Here is a 20,371-nt window from a genome sequence, read left to right as displayed (position 1 = left end):
TGGCTCTCCCCGGAGCAATCGAGTCAGTTCTGCTCACCAGCTCGATCCCTTTCCTCCTGCAAGTTTATTTCCTTCAAGTATCCATCCAATTTCCTTTTTAAATCATTGATTGTCTCTGCTTCCACCACACTCGTGGGTCAGGACATTACCACCCACAACATAAAAAAATTCCACTTCACCCAAAGATGGGAAATATTTATATCTTCTATATTTAGCTTATTCTTTATTTCTATGAGAAGAGAATGGCAGTCAACATGAAAGGGCACCCTTTGAGCAGTACTGATCTTTGAGCAGTAGATAAGTAATCAGTGGGTAGCAAGAGGTGGAGTGGGCCTTATTCAGGACAAAGAGGATAGTATATGCTCAGAGGTGCTGGGCAATGTTAATATATTTAATGAGTACTTAGTATCAGTGATCACTAAGGAATTGGAATCTGACAAAATATCAGCAGAAGCGGAGAGAGTAGAGGCAATGGATAGGGTACAAATTGAGAGAGGGAGCTACTAAAAAGGCTGGCTGTGCTTCGGGTAGATAAATCACCTGGTCAAGTTGGCTTACATCCCAGATTGCAAAAGGAAATGCGGATGCAGATAACGGAAGGGCTTGTTATCATCTTCCAATCTTCCCTGGATACGGGGGAGGTGCCAGAGGATTGAACAGTGGCAAATGTGACACCCTTATTCAAGAAAGGGTGTAAGGACAGTCCGGCTAACTACAGGCCAGTTAGATTAACAGCAGTGGTGGGTAAGGATTCAGAAACAATAAACAGGGAAAAATCAACAGTCACTTGGAGAGGTTTGAGTTAATTAAGGATAGTGAGCATGGATTTATAAATGGAAGTTCAAGCTTGACTAATCTAACAGCATTTTGTGATGAACTAACAGAGCAGGTTGATGAAGGGAATGCAGTGGATGTTGTTTATATGGATTTTATGAAAGTATTTGATAAGGTACCACATAAAAGGGTGGTTCACAAAATTGAGGTTCATGGAATAGGAGGATCAGTGTCCAATTTGATAGAAAAGTGGCTAAAGGACAGAAAACAGTGAGTCATATTAAATGGTTCTTTGTCAGACTGGAGGATAGTCGACAGTGGTGTTCCCAGGGGAAGTGCTAGAACCACTGCTTTTTTTGCTACAGATAAATGACTTGGATCTTGAAATATAGAGTAGAATCTCAAAATATGCCGATAACACGAAACCTGGATGAGTGGCAAACAGTGAGGATGATATGAATTGTTTGCAACAGGACAGTGATAGGATAGCAGAATGGGCCGACAGGTGGCAGATGGAATTTAATAGTGATTGATGTGAGGTGAAGTATTTTAGCAGAAGGAATAGGGAGAGACAATACATACACAATGCTCCAGTGGTGAAGAATGTGCAGGAAGAGAGGGACTTGGGTGCATGTCCATCAATCTTTGAAGTTGGCAAGACATATTGCGAGAGTCCTTAGCAAAGTAGATGGGATCTTGGGCTTTATAAATAGAGGCATTGAGTACAAAAGCTGGGGAATTATGCTGAACCATTATAAAGCTCTGGTTTGGCCCCAATTGGAGTGTTGTGTCCAGTTCTGCTCACCACACTTTAGAAAGAATGTGCGGATCCTTGAGAGGATGCAGAGGAGATTTACCGGAATGGTTCCAGGGATGGAGGATTATAGTTTGAAGGTTAGGCTGGAAAATCTAGGGTTGTTCTGCCTGTATCAAAGGAGATTGAGGGGAGAATTGATAGAGGTGTATAAGGCTATGACAGTTTTAGATAAGTTGGCAAGGAAAAATTGTTCCCATTAACTATTGGTACAAGGACTAGGGACACAGATTGAATGTTTTGGGCAAGAGATGCAGGGAGAATGTGCAGAAGAACCTTTTTTACATAGTGATTGGTGATGATCTGTAACTCGCTGCCCATGAGGGTTGTGGAAGTGGAAACAATCGATGATTACAAAAGGAATTTGGATGGGCCCTTGAAGAAAATATATTTACAGGGCTACGGGGATCGAGCATTCGAGTGGGACTGACTGGATCGTTCCCTGGAGAGCCGCCATGGACTCGATGGGGCGAATGGCCTCCTTTTATCCCACAAATGACTCAGTGACTCAATGACTCCAGGTCACTCGCAGAGTCAAGAAAACAGAGTGATGGATTTAACACAACATTATAAGTTATGCTTGTTTTGACAAAATGCAATAATAACTCGTCTCCACTGCTAGTATTTCTAAATCCCACACATTCACTAGAATGTGAACAATTATTTCATGTTGTGTCTCTCTCAGATTTGTAAACTTCACTGTATTGGAGTGAGGTGACATCTACTGGCAGGAAACAAGAACTGCAATCATGTGGCAGAAACTCCACAGTCTGTCAGGGTAAAAGAAACATTGCAATGTGAGGAAACAGCGAAGTGGTTTGATTGGGTAGATGGAGACATGATTCCACTTGTGGTGGTGTCCGAAGCAAGCGCCGGAAATATGAAATTGTCATTCATAAAAGAAATGAGGAATTCATGAAAAATGTAATTACGTTGTGAATGGTTAGAATGTGGATAGAATAGAAAGTGAGATTGGATGGGCAGAAGCAGTCTGAAATGATGGCTGAGACAAAAGGTGAACACCCTGAAACGTTAACTGTGTTTCTCTCTCCACAGATGCTGCCAGAGCTGCTGAACATTTCCAACATTTCTGTTATGATTTCAGCATTTACAGGATGTTGCTTTGATCTGAAAAAAATCACCTCTGCATCCCCTCAAGGACCCTCACATTCTTTCTAAAGTCTGCTGAGCAGAACTGGAAGCAACACTCCAACTGGGGCCTAACCAGAGTTTTATAATGGTTCAGCATAACTTCCCTGCTTTTGTACTCAATGCCTCTATTTATAAAGCCCAAGATCCCACATGCTTTGCTAACCACTCTCGCAATATGTCTTGCCACCTTCAAAGATCGATGCACATGAACCCCAAGTCCCTCTCTTCCAGCACACTCTTTAGAACTGTGCCATTTAGTATATATTGCCTCTCCCTATTCCTTATGCCAAACTACATCACCTCACACTTGTCGCTATTAAATTCCATCTGCCACCTCTCTGCCCATTCTGCTAGCCCATCACTGTCCTGTTGCAGGCAGTTCATATCATCCTCACTGTTTGCCACTCCTCCAAGTTTGGTGTTATCGGCATATTTTGAGATTCTACTCTGTATTCCAAGATCCAAGTTACTTACCTTTAGCAAAAAAAGCAGTGGTTCTCGCACTGACCCTTGGGGAACACCACTGTCGACTATCCTCCGGTCTGACCAAGAACCAATTAATTTGACTCACTGTTATCAGTCTTTAAAACAATTTACTATCCAAACGGACACTGACCCTCCTAATCCATGAACCTCAATTTCGTTAACCACCCTTTTATGTGGTACTTTATAAAATGCTTTCGTAACATCAATATGAACAACATCCACTGCATTCCCTTCATCAGCATTCTCAGATAGTTTATCAACAAATGCAGTTAGATTCGTCAAGCATGAACTCCCATTTATAAATCCATGCCCACTCTCCTTAATTAACTCAAACCTCTCCAAAGGACTTGATTTTTTTCCCTGACCTGTTGGTCTCGTGCTGATAGCAAGCTCAGCATGGAGCATGTATTTGGCAATGTGACCGTCATCCATTTGGCCCAGTCAACATAGTCACCGCTGACTCAAGAAGGCAAACATACTGCGGATCCCTGCACGCTGGTGTACATCCGCATTCGGCACTCTGTCCTGCCAGGAGATGCCCAGTATCCATCTGAGGCAGTGGAGGTGAAAGCTGTTCAGCCGCTTTTTTTGGTTTGTATAAGTTGTTGATGCTTCTCTACTATAAAGGACGGTGCTGAGAACACAAGCCTGGTACACGTGGAGCTTTGTATTTTCGGTCAGTTTGCTGTCAGTTCACACTTGTCTCCTCAACTTTGACATGACAGCTGCAGCATTGGCAATCCTGGTGCTGATTTCAGTATCAAGGGACAGATTGCTGGTGATTGTTGATCGAAGGTATGTGAAGCTGTTGACAACCTCCAAAGTGAGGTTGTCGATGTTGATGGAAAGTGGAGTCTCTACGTCCTGGCCCATAACTTTCATCTTCCTGATGCTGATCGTCAGTCCAAACTCTTTGCAGGCCAGGGAGAACCGATCTACAAGCTGCTGTGACTGAACTTCATTATGGGATGTCAGCACAGCATCATCAGCAAACAGCAACTCACAGACTAGGAATTTACCCACTTTGGTCTTGGCGCACAGTCTTGCCAAGTTGAACAGCTTGTCGTCCGCTCTGATGTGCAGGTGAACACCCCCATCTGAGTCATTGAAAGTGTACAATAGCAGCATGGAGAAGAATATGCCAATTATAAAGGATGTGATAACTAGACAGTTCGAAAATGATGATATGATTGGGCAGAGTCAACATAGATTTATGAAAAGGAAAACAGGTTTGAAAAACCTCTTGAGTTTTTTGAGGATGTTGCCTATTGAACAGATAAAGGTGAACCAGTGGATGTGTGGTATTTGCATTTTCCTTTGGTAAGGTCCCACACAGGAGGTGAGTAAACAAAATTAGAGCACATAGGCTTGGGGATAATATACTGATATGGATTGAGAATTGGTTAACAGACCGAAAACAGAGAGCAGGAATTACGGGTCCTCCTCAGGATGGCAGGCTGTTACTATTGGGGTACTGCAAGGATCAGTGTTGGAGCCACAGCTGTTAACAACATATATAAATGATTTGGATGTGGGGATTAAATGTAATATTTCCAAGTTTGCAGATGACACAAAGCGAGGTGAAGTGTGAGTTGTGAGGAGGATGCAGAGAGGCTTCCAGGGGACCTGGAGCGGCGAAGTGAATGGGCAAGAACATGGAATATAATGTGAATAAGTGTGAAGTTATCCACTTTGGTGGAATAAACAGAAAGACAGAGTATTTCTTAAATGGTGAGAGGTTGGGAAGTGTCGATGTCCAAAGGGACCTGGGTGTCCTTGTTCCTGAGACACTAAAAGCTCTTGTGCAGTTGCAGCAATCAATTAGGAAGACAAATAGTATGTTGTACCCACACGAGGGGTCATGAGTACTGGAGTAAAGATGTCTTGCTGCATTTGTATAGAGCCTTGGTGAATCCGCACTGGAGTATTGTGTGCAGTTTAGTCTCCTCATCTTATGAAGGAAATACTTGCCAAAGAGGGAGTGAAACAGAGGGTCAACAGACTAATCTTTTTTTTGCATTTATTTCATTTCATCTCAGTTTGTTCAGTTTGTTTACCTGCTGTTTTTTTTTCAGGTTTGTACTTGCTGCTGTTCAATATTCAGTCCGTTAACACCTAATCTGTACTAATGCTTTGTCTTTCAACACACCATTAACATTTTGTTTGCCTTTGCTGATGGTCAGCTATGTGGCCTTGTCCAATCTACACCTTCTCCTTTGTTATCTCTTGCCCCACCCCCACCTCACTTGCTTATAACCTGTGACTTTTCTAATATATGTCAGTTCCGAAGAAGGGTCACTGACCTGAAACGTTAACTCTGCTTCTCTTTTCACAGATGCTGCCAGACCTGCTGAGTGTTTCCAGCATTTCTTGTTTTTATGTCACCAGACTAATCCCTGGGATGGTGGGATTGTCTTATGAGGAAACTGGGCCTGTATTCCTTAAAGTTTCGAAGAATGAGAGGTGATCTCATTGAAACTGACAAAATTCTTACAGGGCGTGACAGTGTGGATGTAGACAGGATGTTTGCCCTGGTTGGTGAGTCGAAAACCAAAGGACATCGTCTCAGAATAAGGAGTAGGCCATTTAAAACTGAGATGGGTGGAATTTCTTCACTCAGATGGTGGTGAATCATTGGAATACTGTGCCCCAGAGGTCTGTGGCAGCTCAATCATTGAGCATGTTCAAGACAGCAATCTTGATACTCATGACATCAAGGGATATGGGGATAGCACGGGAAAGGGGCTTTAAGGTAGATGATCAGCCATGATCGAATTGAATGGCAGAGCAGGCTCGGCGGGCTGAATGGCTTACTCCTATGTTCCTCTGTTCCTAAGAGAGTTGGCGCCAGCGTGCAGCCCTGCTTTACCCCACTGCTGATCTTGAAAGCGTCTGATGTTGCTCCATTGTAACTGATGGAACTGTGCATGTTCTCGTGGAAAGAAGAGATGATGCCCAAGAGGACAGGAGGGCAGCCTATGTTCCATTGCAGTTTGAAGAGTCCGTCTCTGCTGACAAGATCAAAGGCCTTAGTGATGTCGAAAAAATGTGTGAGGCTTTGTGGCGCAATGGATAGCGTGTTGGACTTCTAAATAATGATTAAAAAAATATTCAACGGTTGTGGGTTCAAGTCCCATCAGTCAGATTTAGGACCAGAAACAGAAGGGCAAAACGGAACAACAAATGAAGAAATGCGCCAAAAGCACAGACTCGGAGAGAGGAGCACGGCAGGAGCAGAGCAGGGGGAAAAAAATCGAGGAGTGACGTCACAATGGAGAGTGAGAGCAGGGAATCAGAGAGCCGCTGGGGTGAATATCCAGTATTTGGTTCTTTCTTCGGTGCAGTGGGAGGAGCTGTTTGGTGAGGATCTGGTAAGCTGTGACATCACATGCAAGCAGGTAGTTGATTGGTTTGGAAGAACCGACCTGCTTGATGCACATCTGGTAAGTGATTCAGGTTCATTTTAGTTCTCACGTTTAAAATAGTAAACAAACTAGTGGTAAGTTTAATAAAATATACAGTAAAATGAATAATTGAATAAAATATTTAAGTAGCTAATTGAAACACGTTAAGGATGACAGGACAGGTGATGTGTCACAGCTGCAGCATGTGGGAGCTCCTGGATGCCAGTGTGATCCAGGGCAAACACGTCTGCAGTACGTGTTTGCGGCTCAAAGAGGGAGAAAAAATGAATGTAGTGGTAGTAGGGGACAGTACAGTAAGGTGGATTGACTCTGTTCTCTGCAGCAAAGAGCAAGAGTCCAGACGGCTGTGTTGCCTGCCGGTGCCAGGATTCAGGGCTGGAGTGAAACATACAATGGGAGAGGGAGGATCCTGTCGTCGTGGTCCATGTCGGTACCAAGGACATAGGCAGGACAAGGATAGAGGTTCTGCAAAGTCAGTATGAGGAACTAGGCAGCAAATTAAGAAGCAGAACCTCAAAGTTAATCATCTCTGGATTATTACCTGAGCCATGTGCAAATTGGCATAGGACAAATAAGATTAGAGAAAGTAATGTGCGGCTGAAAGACAGGTGTGGTAGTAGTGGTTTCTGGTTCATGGGGCATTGGCACCAGTACTGGGGAAAGTGGTGGCTGTACCGTTGGGACGGGCTACAACTGAACCGTGCTGGTGCCGGTGTTCCAGCGAGCCAAATAACTAGAGAAGTCGAGACGGTTTTAAACTGAATAGTGGGGGCAAGGGATCAAATTTGGGAAGATATGGTGAATCAAGGAGGAGAGACAAGGCAAGAGAGAAAGGTATAAATATGGGAAATGATAAAGAGACCGAGACAGGAAGGGACAGAATGTACAAATCTAAGAGTAAATCGACAGATAAGGCTAGAGGTGACAAAAATAATAAAAGGACAAAACTAAATGCTCTGTATCTGAATGCATGGAGCATTCGAAACAAAACAGATGAACTGAGAGCACAAATAGAATAAATAAGTACGATCTGATAGTCATCACAGAGACATGGCTGCAGGGCGACATAGATTGGGATGTGAATATTGGAGGTGACATGGCATTTTGGAAGGACAGGAAGCGAAGAAAAGGTGGCGGGGGTAGCTCTTGTTAATTAATAATGGTATTAGCCAAATAGAGAGGGATGGCCTAAGTTCAGGAGATCACGATGCAGAAGCAGTTTGGGTACAAATGAGAAACCATAAAGGCAAGAAGTCACTTGTGGGAGTGGTGCACAGGCCACCTAACATTAACCACACTGTCGGATCGGATATGAAGGAAGAAATAATGGCAGCTTGTCAGAAAGGTACAGTGATAATTATGGGGGATTTTAATCTACATATGGACTGGAAAATTCAGATGGGCAGAGGTAGTCGAGATGAGGAGTACATAGAATGTTTTGGGGATAATTTCTTGGAACAATACATTCTGGAGCCAACCAGAGAGCAGGCTATACTAGACCTGGCATTGTGCAACGAGATAGGATTAATTAATGACCTCATAGTTAAGGTGCCCGTTGGTAGTAGCGATTATAATATGATTGAATTTTGCATTCAGTTTGAGGGAGAGGAGAGTGGGTCCCAGACTAGTATTTTAAATTTAAATAAGGGCAATTATAAGGTCATGAAAGCAGAGCTAGCTAAAGTGAACTGGCAAATTAGGTTAAGGGATAAGTCAATAGAGATGCAGTGGCAGCCATTTAAGGGGATATTTCAGAATACACAGAATAGATACATTTCAACGAGAAAGAAAAGTTCCAAAGGTGGGACTCACCATCCATGGTTCACGAAAACAGTTAAAAATACTATCAAACTTAAAGAAAAAGCCTATAATTGTGCAAAGATGGGAGGCAGGTCAGGAGATTGGACAGAATATAAAAACAAAAAGCAAAGAATTACTAAAAGATTGATAAGGAAGGTAAAATTAGAGTATGAGAGAAAGCTCGCAAGAAATGTCAAGACAACCAGTAAGAGTTTCGATAGATATTTTAAAAAGAAAAGAGTTAACAAAGCGACTGTTGGTCCTATAGAAAGTGTGTCTGGGGAATTAATAATGGATAATTAAGAGATGGCAGATGAATTGAACAGATACTTTGCATCGGTCTTCACTATTGAGTATCCAAATAACATCCCAGTATTAGCCGCATGTCAGGAAATTGAAGGGATGGAGGAACTCAAGAAAATTACAATCACCAGGGAAGTGGTACTAAACAAATTGCTGGAGCTGCGGGTTGACAAGTCACCAGGTCCTGAATTGGCTCGTGAGATAGTTGATGCGCTGGTTTTAATATTCCAAAATTCCCTAGATTCGGGAAGGTTCCGTTAGATTGGAAAAGAGTGAAAGTAACTCATTTATTCAAAAAGGGAGGGAGACAGAAAGCAGGAAACGACAGGCCAGTTAGCTTAACATTTGTCTTAGGGAAAATGTTTGGAGCTATTACAGAGGATGTTATAGCAGGGCATTTAGAAAAAATTAAGGTAATCAGGCAGAGTCAACATGGTTTTTTTGAAAGGGAAATCATGTTTCACCAATTTATTGGAGTTCTTTGAGGGAGTTACATGTGCTGTGGAAAAAGGGGAACCAGTGGATGTATTGTATTTCGATTTCCAGAAGGATAAGGTGCCATATCAAAGGTTATTGCAGAAAATAAAAGCTCATGGTGTCGGGGGTAACATATTGGGATGGATAGAAGATTGGCTAGCTGACAGGAAACAGAGAGTCAGCATAAATGGGTCATTTTCTGGTTGGCAAGAAGTAACGAGTGGTGTGCCACAGGGATCTGTGCTGGGGCCTCTACTTTTTACAATTTATATGAATGACTTAGATGAAGGGACCGAAGATATTGTTGCTAAATTTGCTGATCACAAAGATAGGTAGGAATGTCGGTTTTGAAGAGGACATAAGGAGGCTACAAAGGGATATAGATAGGTTAAGTGATTGGGCAAAGACCTGGCAAATGGAGTATAATGTTGGAAAGTGGGAAATTGTCCACTATGGCAGGAAGAATAAAAAAGCATATTATCTAAATGGTGAGAGATTGCAGAGCTCTGAGATGCAGAGGGATCTGGGTGTCCGAGGGCATGAATTGCAAAAGGTTAGTATGCAGGTCCAGCACGTAATTAGGAAAGCTAACAGAATGTTATCATTTGTCACCATGGGAATTGAATACAATAGTAGGGAGGTTATGCTTCAGCTATACAGGACATTGGTGAGACCTCTTCTGCAGTACTGAGTACAGTACTGGTCTCCTTATTTGCGGAAGGATGTAAATGCATTGGAGGCAGTACAGAGAAGGTTTACTAGACTAATACATGGAATGGGTGGGCTGTCTTCCGAGGAAAGATTGGACAAGCTAGGCTTGTCTCCGCCGGGGTTTGGAAGAGAAAGAGGCGACATGATTTGTTATTTAATTTATTAATTAACAAATTAGCTATCCTCCAGTCTTCCGGTACCTCACCCGTGGCTAACGATGAGACAAAAATCTATGCCAGCGCCCCAGCAATCTCCTCCCTTGCTTCCCATAGCATCCTGGGATACATCTGATCAGGCCCTGGGGATTTATCCACCTTAATGCGCTTCAAAACCTCCAACACCTCCTCCTTTGTAATGTTGATATGCTGCAGGATGTCGCTGTTCCCTCCCTTGAACTCACTAGCTTCCATGACCTTCTCCACGGTAAATACAAACGAGAAATATTCATTTAAGACCTCGCCCATTTCGCGTGGCTTCACACATAGATTGCCACACTGATCCTTAAGGGGACCTACTCTCTCCCTAGATACCCTTTTACTCTTAATATACTTATAGAATCTTTTAGGATTCTCCTTTATCTTTTCTGCCAGGGAAATCTCATGGCCCCTTTTCGCCCTCCTAATTTCCTTCTTAAGTGTACTCCTACATCCCCTATACTTCTCGAGGGACTCGCTCGATCCCAGCTACCTATACCTGACGTATGCCTCCTTCTTTGTCCTGACCAGACCCTCAATATCCCTCGTCAACCGAGGTTACCTAAACTTGCCAGCCTTGCCCTTCCATCTAACAGGAACATGCTGGCCCTCAACTCTTCCTATCTCACTTTTAAAAGCCTCCCACTTGCCAGACGTCCCTTTACCTGTAAACAGCCTCTCCCATTCAACTTTTGAGAGTTCCTGTCTGATGCCATGGAAATTAGCCTTCCCCCAATTTAGGACTTCAACCTGAGGCCCAGTCCTATCCTTTTTCATAACTATCTTGAAACTAATAGAGTTATGGTCATTGGTCCCAAAGTGCTCCCCCACTGACACATCAACCACCTGCCCATCCTCATTTCCTGAGAGGAGGTCGAGGGTAGCCCCTTCTCCAGTCGGGCCATCCACGTACTGCTTCAGAGAACTATCCTTGATTCACTTAACAAATTCTTCCCCATCTGATCCCTTAGCACTAAGGCAGTCCCAGTCAATATTAGGGAAGTTAAAATCACCTACTATTACAACCCTATAATTCCTATACCTATCTGTGATTTCCCTACATATATGCTCCTACACTTCCCTCTGACTATTGGGGCGGCTATAGTATAATCCCATCAAAGGGATCACCCTTTTATTATTTCTAAGTTCTACCAGTTTGGCTTCACTGGACATTCACCCCGGGATATCCTCTCTAATTACTGATGTCCTCCCTAATCAATAGTGCAACTCCCCCTCCACTCTTGCCTCCACCTCTGTCACGCCGGAAGGATCGGTACCCCGAAACATTGAGCTGCCAGTCCTGCCCATCCCACAACCACGTTTCCGTAATCGCTACGATATCACGATCCCATGTACCGATCCATGCTCTGAGTTCATCTGCCTTACCTGTAAGGATACTTGCATTAAAGTAAATGCAGTTTAGCCTACCAGACCATCCATGCTCCCTGTCCTGCCCCTGCCTGGCCTGCCTACTGGACTTGCTTGCTTTAACCTCTCCATTTGCCTCAACTATCTCATTGGAGAGACTACTACTTTGGGTCCCACCCCCGCTGCAAGACTAGTGTAAACCCTCCCGTGTATTGCTATAAAATCTCCCGACAAGGATATTGGTCCCCTTCCAGTTCAGGTGCAACCCGTCCCTCTTGTACAGGTCACCACTGCACCAGACGAGATCCCAATGATCCAAGTACCTGAAGTCCTCCCGCCTTCGCCAGTCTTCAGCAACGCTTTCATTTGCCTAATCCTCCTATTCCTACCCGCACTAGCACGTGTCACAGGGAGTAATCCTGAGATTACAACCCTAGAGGTCGTGCTCTTTAACCTTCTGCCTAACACCCTATATTCACTTTGCAGAACCTCATCTCTCTTCCTGCCTATGTCGTTCGTACCAATATGGACCACGATCTCTGGCTGCACACCCTCCCCTTTCAGAATTTCCGGCAGCTGCTCCGAAACATCCTTGACCCTAGTATTAGGGAGGCAACATACCATCCTGGAGTCTCGTTTGCGGCCACAGAAACGCCTATCTGCACCCCTTATGATAGAATCCCTTATCACAATAGCTCTTCCACCCCTTTTCCTCCCCTGCTGTGCAGCAGAGCCCTCCGTGGTGCCACGGACCGCGCTTTTGCTCTTTTCCCCTGGGAGGTCTTCCCCCCAACAGTAACCAAAGCAGTGTATCTGTTTGAGAGGGGGATGGCCACAGGGGACTCCTGCACTACCTGCCTGCTCCTACTATTCCATCTGGTGGTCACCCATCCCTTTTCTGCCTGTGCATCCATTACCTGCGGTGCGACCACCTCACTGAACATGCTATCCATGACGTCTTCAGCTTCGCGGACGCTCCACAGTGAAACCACCCGCAGTTCCAGCTCCATAATGCGAGTAGCCAGTAGCTACAGCTGGATACACTTCCTGCACCCATGGTCGTCATGGAGACTGGGAGGGTTCCTGATCCCCACATCGCGCAGGAGGAGCATATCACGGGGCTGAGCTCTCCTGCCATGACTTACCCTTAGATTAATTAGTTACTCCCTTAATTAAAAAATACTAATGACACTAGGGGCCTTGTTCTACCCATTACAATCTAAAGTCCTTCAAAAGCTACACTGAATAAAGAAACACTTTCGTGGTACTCATCTTATCAGCAGAGGTTTTTTTTTCAACTAAAAAACTTTGCCCTTTTCTTTAAGATATTTAAATACACTGACAGCAGTGACTCACCAACCAATCACCTTGCAGTTCTCCTCTGACGTCACAGTTGGCTTCTTTTTTCAAAGTAATTCATGACAACGCTACGTCATCGCACACGTCATCAGGATGCGCCGCGGTGCGCACATGCGCAGACGGTCTCATGCCTCCTGCGCATGCGCTGCGGTCCGGCTTCCAGGACATATTTGCGCATGCGCAGATGACGCGCGTGCGCACACTGTCTCCTCATATCTGCGCATGCGCTGCGATACGACCTGCCAGGACCGTTGTGCGCATGCGCAGATGACGTCATCACGTTATTTCGTCTTCCTCGGGTGCACGCCAGTTTGGCCTCTGCGCATGCATCAAAGCTTCGGCGCGACTTTTTGAAAGTGGAAGGAGGAGAGGTTTCGTCGGGCTTTTTCTCGCATTTTATCTGAATTATTTATTCGTTTTGGAGACTTGCTTCATTTTTATTTGACACAGGAGATTGTTCCAAGGTAAGTTGCTCTGCCTTTGTAAGTTTCTCTGAAAAGATTTCCCTTGTCTGGGCCATCGCATGTTCTCCAGTCCCTGTTGTGAGTTGCTCTGAAAACATTTCCATTGTCTGGGCCACCGCATGTTCTCCAGTCCCTGTTGTGAGTTGCTCTGAAAACATTTCCATTGTCTGGGCCACCGCATGTTCTCCAGTCCCTGTTGTGAGTTGCTCTGAAAACATTTCCATTGTCTGGGCCACCGCATGTTCTCCAGTCCCTGTTGTGAGTTGCTCTGAAAACATTTCCATTGTCTGGGCCACCGCATGTAGCAGGATGAAGGCACAGTGACTGTGATTTCTGGCGCCAAACAGTACACACTGCAGATACATGATGGCCAGGCTACCTGCAGCTGCATCTTCTCCATTCAGACTTTGTTGCCCTGCAAACATGCTGTTGTTGTGCAGAGGCATCTTGGTCTGCCTATGGACAGGCTCGCCCCCAATTGTCGCTGGCATGCATCTCAGACACCAACGACGACAGACATGGCTGCTGCCATTGTGATTACAGAGGAATAGCCAAGGCTCCTCAGCCACAATGAGAAATACCGCTTGCTTTCAGATCAATTGTACCAGCTACAACAGGCCGTTTTGCAGAGTGGAACGGCAGCATTCATGAGGAGACTGGACTGGCTGCGGCAACAGACTCTCCGCTGGCAGCAAGGACTGGCTGATGAGATGGAGCCATTTACTGTGCCCAACAATTGCCCGGAAGCACCTTCGGATGGAGGTGGCCGCGCGCTGGACATCAGTCACGTCTTACCCCCTGGCCTAATGATCTGACGGACCATACATATGCCTGCCTGTTCAAATCTCCACTTCCCCTACTTGCGGTTCCCTCTCCTTGCTGCTCAGTTACACAGTCACCTGCTGCTACACCCATCAGGCCATGCACATGGGCACACAGTTACCTGCTCCTACACCCATCAGAGCAGTGCACATGGGCACACAGTTACCTGCTCCTACACCCATCAGAGCAGTGCACATGGACACACAGCCACCTGTTTCCCCATCCGACATTGAAACAACCATGCAGAGCCTTGTGAGACTCCGCAATTGCCAGTTGCTGCCTGTCAAGCAGAGAGGGCGTCCAAAGGGGTCAAGCACTTGGGGAACATTCAGCAAGAAGAGACTGAGCACTAAAAGAAACAAGCATGCCGTGTCCAGTGGTAGCAGAAATGTGAATGCTCTTGCTGTGAACACAACTGGTGATAGTAGTAGGCAGGATTAAATGGGAATGGATGGAAAGACGCACGAGTAACATAACAACTAGCAGGGAACTGCTGGGCTAAATGGCCAGCTTTATGTTCATAGCCCAAAAGAAATGTGCTTCTTTTCCAGCACCCTCACATCATTCATGTTTTCCCTGAGAGCAGCATTGAACCATCACGAGATAGGGGCAGTAACATCATCATGCCTCCTACAGCTGAGGTGGGTACTAAGTGATTCATTGGCGGTGTTATCAGTACATGCCTTTACCGCAATACACAAAGCATGCTCAACAGTAATTCCATTGGAGGGAGGGAAGCTCTGACACTGATGTTCTTTCCTTATTTTCTTTCATGTAAAACGTGCCCTTGAGAAAACAATCCTTGACACTTAAGGACGGCATTCAAGCAAAGGAGGCAGTGCGGGAGAGGACGCAAGGATGTGCTGATTCCTGCATCTGAGGTGGGTAATAAGTTCTTCATTGGCGACGTTATCAATTGGTGCCTTCACTGCAGAACTTCAAAAGGTGTGCACAACAGTAATTTCAGTGGATGGAGGGAGGCAAGCTCTGACTCAGATTTGCTTTTCTTCTTTTCATGTAAAACATGCCGTCGAGAAAACAATCCTTGAGTCTTAAGGTCAGCATTCAAGCAACGAAGGCAACTGGATCATGCTGCGGAGCTGGTCACGATGTGGAAAGGAACATTGCATTTATGGATGAATTGGGAATGCACATTGGGATGCGCTTGGGGAACATTCACCAAGAATAGACTGAGCTCAGACTCTTGTGACTTTGCCTTCTTCACATGGACAATACAGTAGTGGAATAGAGAGCCAAGCTTTTATTCACCACAAGGCTCTCCAGGAACAATCTCTTCAGCTGTGCATAGCAGAGACTCGGCCTGTCTGTCCAACGGGAATGCTGGACACAACACTCATGTATCCATGCACAGCAGTTCCTCTGATACTGAATGAACTTAATAAAACTTTTCAGCAATTAAACCCAGAATTGTTGAAGTTTTGTTTTGCATGCTATTTCCCCGACTTTGCAACTGCACTTCAGATATTCAACTATGGTGCGGGGGTAGAGGGAGGGGTGGGTGAAGAGGGGGAGGGGTGGGGAGAGCAGGGAGGGGTGGGGAGAGGGAGCATGCAAAATGCAGGGACCAAACAGTTGCAATGCCTGAAGTACTGTGGAGAAGTAGAGAAAGCAACTGGGTCGGGGAGAAAACAAATGGATTGGGCATCCGCAGCTGGAGGGAACGGCTGAATGGAGAAGGCCGGAAGTGAAAGGCCGTAGAGAGCCGCGGGGAGCGAGCGTGCGAAGACCTTGGTGTCACCGGGTCCAGGGACTGGCCAGTAAGTCTTTTGCTGTTGTGTTCATAGCGCATGCACAGAACAAGGCACTCCCCTTCCGTTCTGCTGCTCCCCCCACACTCTCTCCCCTTCCTCCCTCTCCCCCAGCTCTCCCCCTCCCTCTCCCTCTTTCTCCCCCCTCCCCCACTCCCTCTTTCTCCCCCTCCCCCTTCCTTACCCCTCCCTCTCCCTCTTTCTCCCCCTCCCTCTTTCTCCCCTCTCCCTCTTTCTCCCCCTCCCTCTCCCTCTTTCTCGCCCTCCCCTCCCCTTCCCTCTTTCTCCCCCCTCCCCCTCTCCCTCTTTCTCCCCCTCCCTCTTTCTCTCCCTCTCCCTCGTTCTCCCCCTCTTTCTCCCCCTCCCTCTCCCTCCCCCTCTCCCTCTTTCTCCCCCTCCCCCTTCCTTACCCCTCCCTCTTTCTCCCCCCTCCCCCTCTCCCTCTTTCTCCCCCCTCTCCCTCTTTCTCCCTCCCTCCCCCTCTCCCTCTTTCTCCCCCTCCCTCTTTCTCTCCCTCCCTCTTTCTCTCCCTCTCCCTCTTTCTCGCCCCCTCTCCCTCTCCCTCTTTCTCGCCCCCTCTCCCTCTCCCTCTTTCTCCCCCCTCCCTCTTTCTCCCCCCTCCTTCTCTCTCCTTCTCCCCCCCACCCCGCCCCCCGGCACCGCTGCCGCTGGTCTCCCCGCGCTGCTGTCCCCGGCCCCCGCGCTGCTCTCCCCGGCCGGCTCTACTCTCTCACTCCGGCCATTGTATTCTGCCACGTGTTTGTTAGGTTTCATCTCTGTGATTCTTTGAGCAGCGCCATCTTTAGTCGTGACGTTTTCGTGGCACATGCTGTATTTGCGCTTGTGCCAAAACAGCGCCACCTACCGATCGCGTTGTCAACAATTGCGGTCTTTTTTTTTCAAAACTCCAGCACACTGGAAGAGCTCCACTCCACTCCTGGAAGGTAAGAGACTGGGCCTCGATCCTCGGATTGGATTTATAGGCTCCGCTCTCGGCGTTCTCCTCATATCGGTCCATATAGGTCTGCTCCGCTCCGCTCCTCTCCGCTCCCGGAAGGTAATTCATCAGCTTTTGCAGAAAAGTAGGTCTCAAGCTGTTGCAGTACCTGTTAGAAAGATAGTCTAAGCTATTCTGAAGTCATCTTCCAATGTCATCTACATGGAAGCAGGATTTTAAAGGATAAGATGTAGTTTTTAAAAGTCGCTTCAATCTTGCTCAAGAGTCTTTACAAAGAGGCCAAGTAAATCTTGATAAAAAGTCATATACATTTAGAGATCATTTAAAAGCACTTCAATCTTGTTAATAAAAAGTCAGATGTAAATTTAAGAACTCTGATAAGGCCATGCTAAAAACTTACATACAATTAAGAAATAAAATACAACATTTTTAGACAGGATCTGGATCGGCGCAGGCTTGGAGGGCCGAAGGGCCTGTTCCTGTGCTGTAATTATCTTCGTTCTTTGTTCTTTGTTCTCTTTGTTCTTTATTTAAAATGTCTGAACTCCCTCTGAAAGTTGACCCCTGCTGCTGCCGGTGTCTTCCTGGAATAGTGGAGCAGTTGTGTCAACAGAAAAGTCCTTCCCGAGCAGCCCTGAGTCTGTTGGTACAGGCTTTAATCCAACCCAGGTATAAATCAGGGTACATTGCGGGCAATGAGCACAAATTGCTGAACTACAGGTCCCTGTCACTTGAAAGAGTGGGCTGGTGTGATTATGATCAGAGGCTCCTTCTAAGCACATTTCTCATCACCACAACTTCCAGATGCTGGTGTTAGTGTGTGCATGTACCGGCAGTTGCAGTGCTGTTCAGACCCTCAATAGCAGTGAAAGTCTCAGAGTTCACCGCTATTGGGACTGTAAAATCCTGGCCAATATCTCACAGTCCTGTTAGATTTGCTCTCCCTCTGTACAAAATCAAACTCCACACATTGTCTTTCACTCACTCCTGTTTCCAGCCCTGATGGTGCAGAAATCCCCTCTCAAAGGTACACAATCCAGTTGATTTCTGATCAAATACCTCCTTCCTCATTCAATAGAGGAAACAGAGACATGAACAGGAGTCAGGTGCAAGAAAGTTTCACCAACAGAGCAAAGAAAGGCACCAACAAAAGTCACACCTACTTTCCAAATCATTTCACTGTAATATTCTTTCACTTGTTTTGTCGGATGACTGCAATAAATCTGAAAATGAGCACCACGAGGTTTGTGTTCACTAGTCACTTGTTCTCCTGTGTTTGTCTGTCAGGTTTGTAATTCAGTTTGTATTGGATATTGAAGAGAATCTCTTTTCAAGATGATTGTACATCGGACTGTGTTGAAAGCAACCAACTTGTAAAATGGCGGATAATGAATGTTTCAATACCTGTGTGACAAGAGTCTTCCAATGCTTTTCAACAGCTAGATTGATGATGCTTGTAATCTGTATCCTGTGGAGAATGGGAGAGGAGAATAAAAACATGGTGCATGAACAGGACAGACTGTGTAAAATGGGAGCACAGAAATACTGCCACCTCATTGAAAGTTAATGAGATTTATTCGAAGTCAGACACCTGTCCACAATGAACAAGTGAATACATTAATTGTCCACTTTCAATCTAAATGGGACTGAGGTTCCAACAGAGAAGTTTTCTGGAAAATACCTGCTGCAGTTTTAAAATTGATGAACTGGAACATCTTATACTAACTTTCAAATAACTGGAGTGATTGTCTAGTTCTCATCGTGGAGAGAAGGAGTTGTTTATAAATATAAGCAGAAAGACACATTTGTGGATTGGTGAATGAGCTTTATCTTTCTGAAATGTATTTGTCCATTGGTTGCAGGTCACTGGAAATTCTTTTATACATTTCAATTGTAGCAGCAGCAGTTCGCAGCAAAATGTCTGATTAATCAGAGTAGTGGGTCTGGGAAACACTTAAACAGCCGAGACCCTGTAAAACAGAACTCCAAGTAATATTTTAAATAAGGCACTGAACTGACAGAGCGGAAAAGGCCTGCTCAGGTCAGGAAAAAAAACCCGACCCGAACCCAACAGAACCACATTGGACCCGAGCCCGACCCGGCCCGAGTATCTCCATTTATTCCCACGCCCAAACTAACCCGAGCCTTACCCGACCACCGGAACTTTATCCACCTCCCGATTCCGAATCCACAGGAAGTTGCAGCATGAGCGCAATGACGTCATAGAGATGCTCACTTGCTCACTGCGCAGACTCAGAATTTCCCTCCTTGATGACCCGGACTCCCAGCTTAGGTTGCCATTTCAACTTTTGACACTTATTAAACTCAACTTCCCAGCAGAGTTAAATGTAATACTTACTGTGTGTGTCCGACACGGACTCAGTCCGACCTGGACCCAGCCCGACCCGAACCTGGCCCGAGCCCGAAATCCAGACCCGGAAGAGCGACCCGACACGACCCCGACCCGACACAGGTCGTCGGGTCCCCTTGGGTTCAGGTCGGGCCGCAGGCCTTTACAGAGCGGAGGTCAGATGAGGATTGAATTAATTTAAATCACTGAATCTAAACAAGAAGTAAATCCGCCAGGAATGGAAGTCTTTGCTTTATCTGTGAGCTTGTGGCGCAACGGTAGCGCGTCTGACTCCAGATCAGAAGGTTGCGTGTTCAAATCACGTCAGGCTCAGTTACGTTTTACAGCAGCTCAAGTTCCTGGATTTTATATCAGAAGAGAGTTCGTTCTCTTGGAATGTTCGTGCATGGTAGAATTTCAAGATCAACTTTAGTAGATTAAAGTCCTGATTTCTGGTTCCGTCCCATTTCCATGCTCAGTTCTTATTTCACACTGTTTTATATCAGAACAATGTTTCAGGGATGTGATGTGTCCATTGTTTGCACAATCGCTCTGTCACCCAGTGTGAGAAATAAAACACAAACCGCACAGCGTGCGGCTCAAACCCATACCTGGCTCTGTCCATAGGCCGCTTAGTTCAGTTGGTTAGGACGCAGTGTTGATAACAACAAGGCTGTGGATTTGATCCCCATGTGCGCTGTCACATGGTCAGTCATTAATTTGAAACATTTTTGTAACACTTAAAATCCAACCTTCAGATGCAAACAAGTTTACATAAAATGTCAAAGGGAATTTATTTTGAATAACATCCATTGCATCTTTGTCACTGGTCTGGAGTAACACAGAATTCTTTCCAATTATCTTCCGTTTGCTGAGAAACATTGAACTCGTGGCCTGTTCTCGTTAATGGTCACGAGCAGCAAAAACAGACAGAGCGAGACTGATCGCCCAGAGATGTGGAAAAGGCTTCAGTTTGGGACATATGCAGCAAATCAAATGTTCACCCGGCCCCGAAAGATTCAAAAACTGGGGAAAAGGACACAATGAGATAGAGAATAAGCTAAAGCTGACAATGTAAATATTTCCCATCCTTGATATCTCTCGATTCCAATCCAACCTTCAGAGTTGGGTAAATAATTTCAGTG

The 20,371-nt window shown here is 45.6% G+C and overlaps 1 non-coding gene across 1 annotated transcript; it reads left to right on the top strand.

Moving 5' to 3' along the window:
* Window positions 1–19,487: 19,487 nt before the first annotated feature.
* Window positions 19,488–19,559, top strand: trnaw-cca (transfer RNA tryptophan (anticodon CCA)). Its single transcript has one exon. It is a non-coding gene; the product is annotated as a tRNA-Trp (tRNA).
* The last annotated feature ends 812 nt before the right edge of the window (window positions 19,560–20,371 follow it).

This window comes from Heterodontus francisci, unplaced genomic scaffold (genome assembly GCF_036365525.1).
Source record: "Heterodontus francisci isolate sHetFra1 unplaced genomic scaffold, sHetFra1.hap1 HAP1_SCAFFOLD_210, whole genome shotgun sequence".
Lineage (NCBI taxonomy): Eukaryota > Metazoa > Chordata > Chondrichthyes > Heterodontiformes > Heterodontidae > Heterodontus > Heterodontus francisci.
Note: the sequence above shows the minus strand (reverse complement) of the source record. Positions and strands in the feature narration are given on the sequence as shown.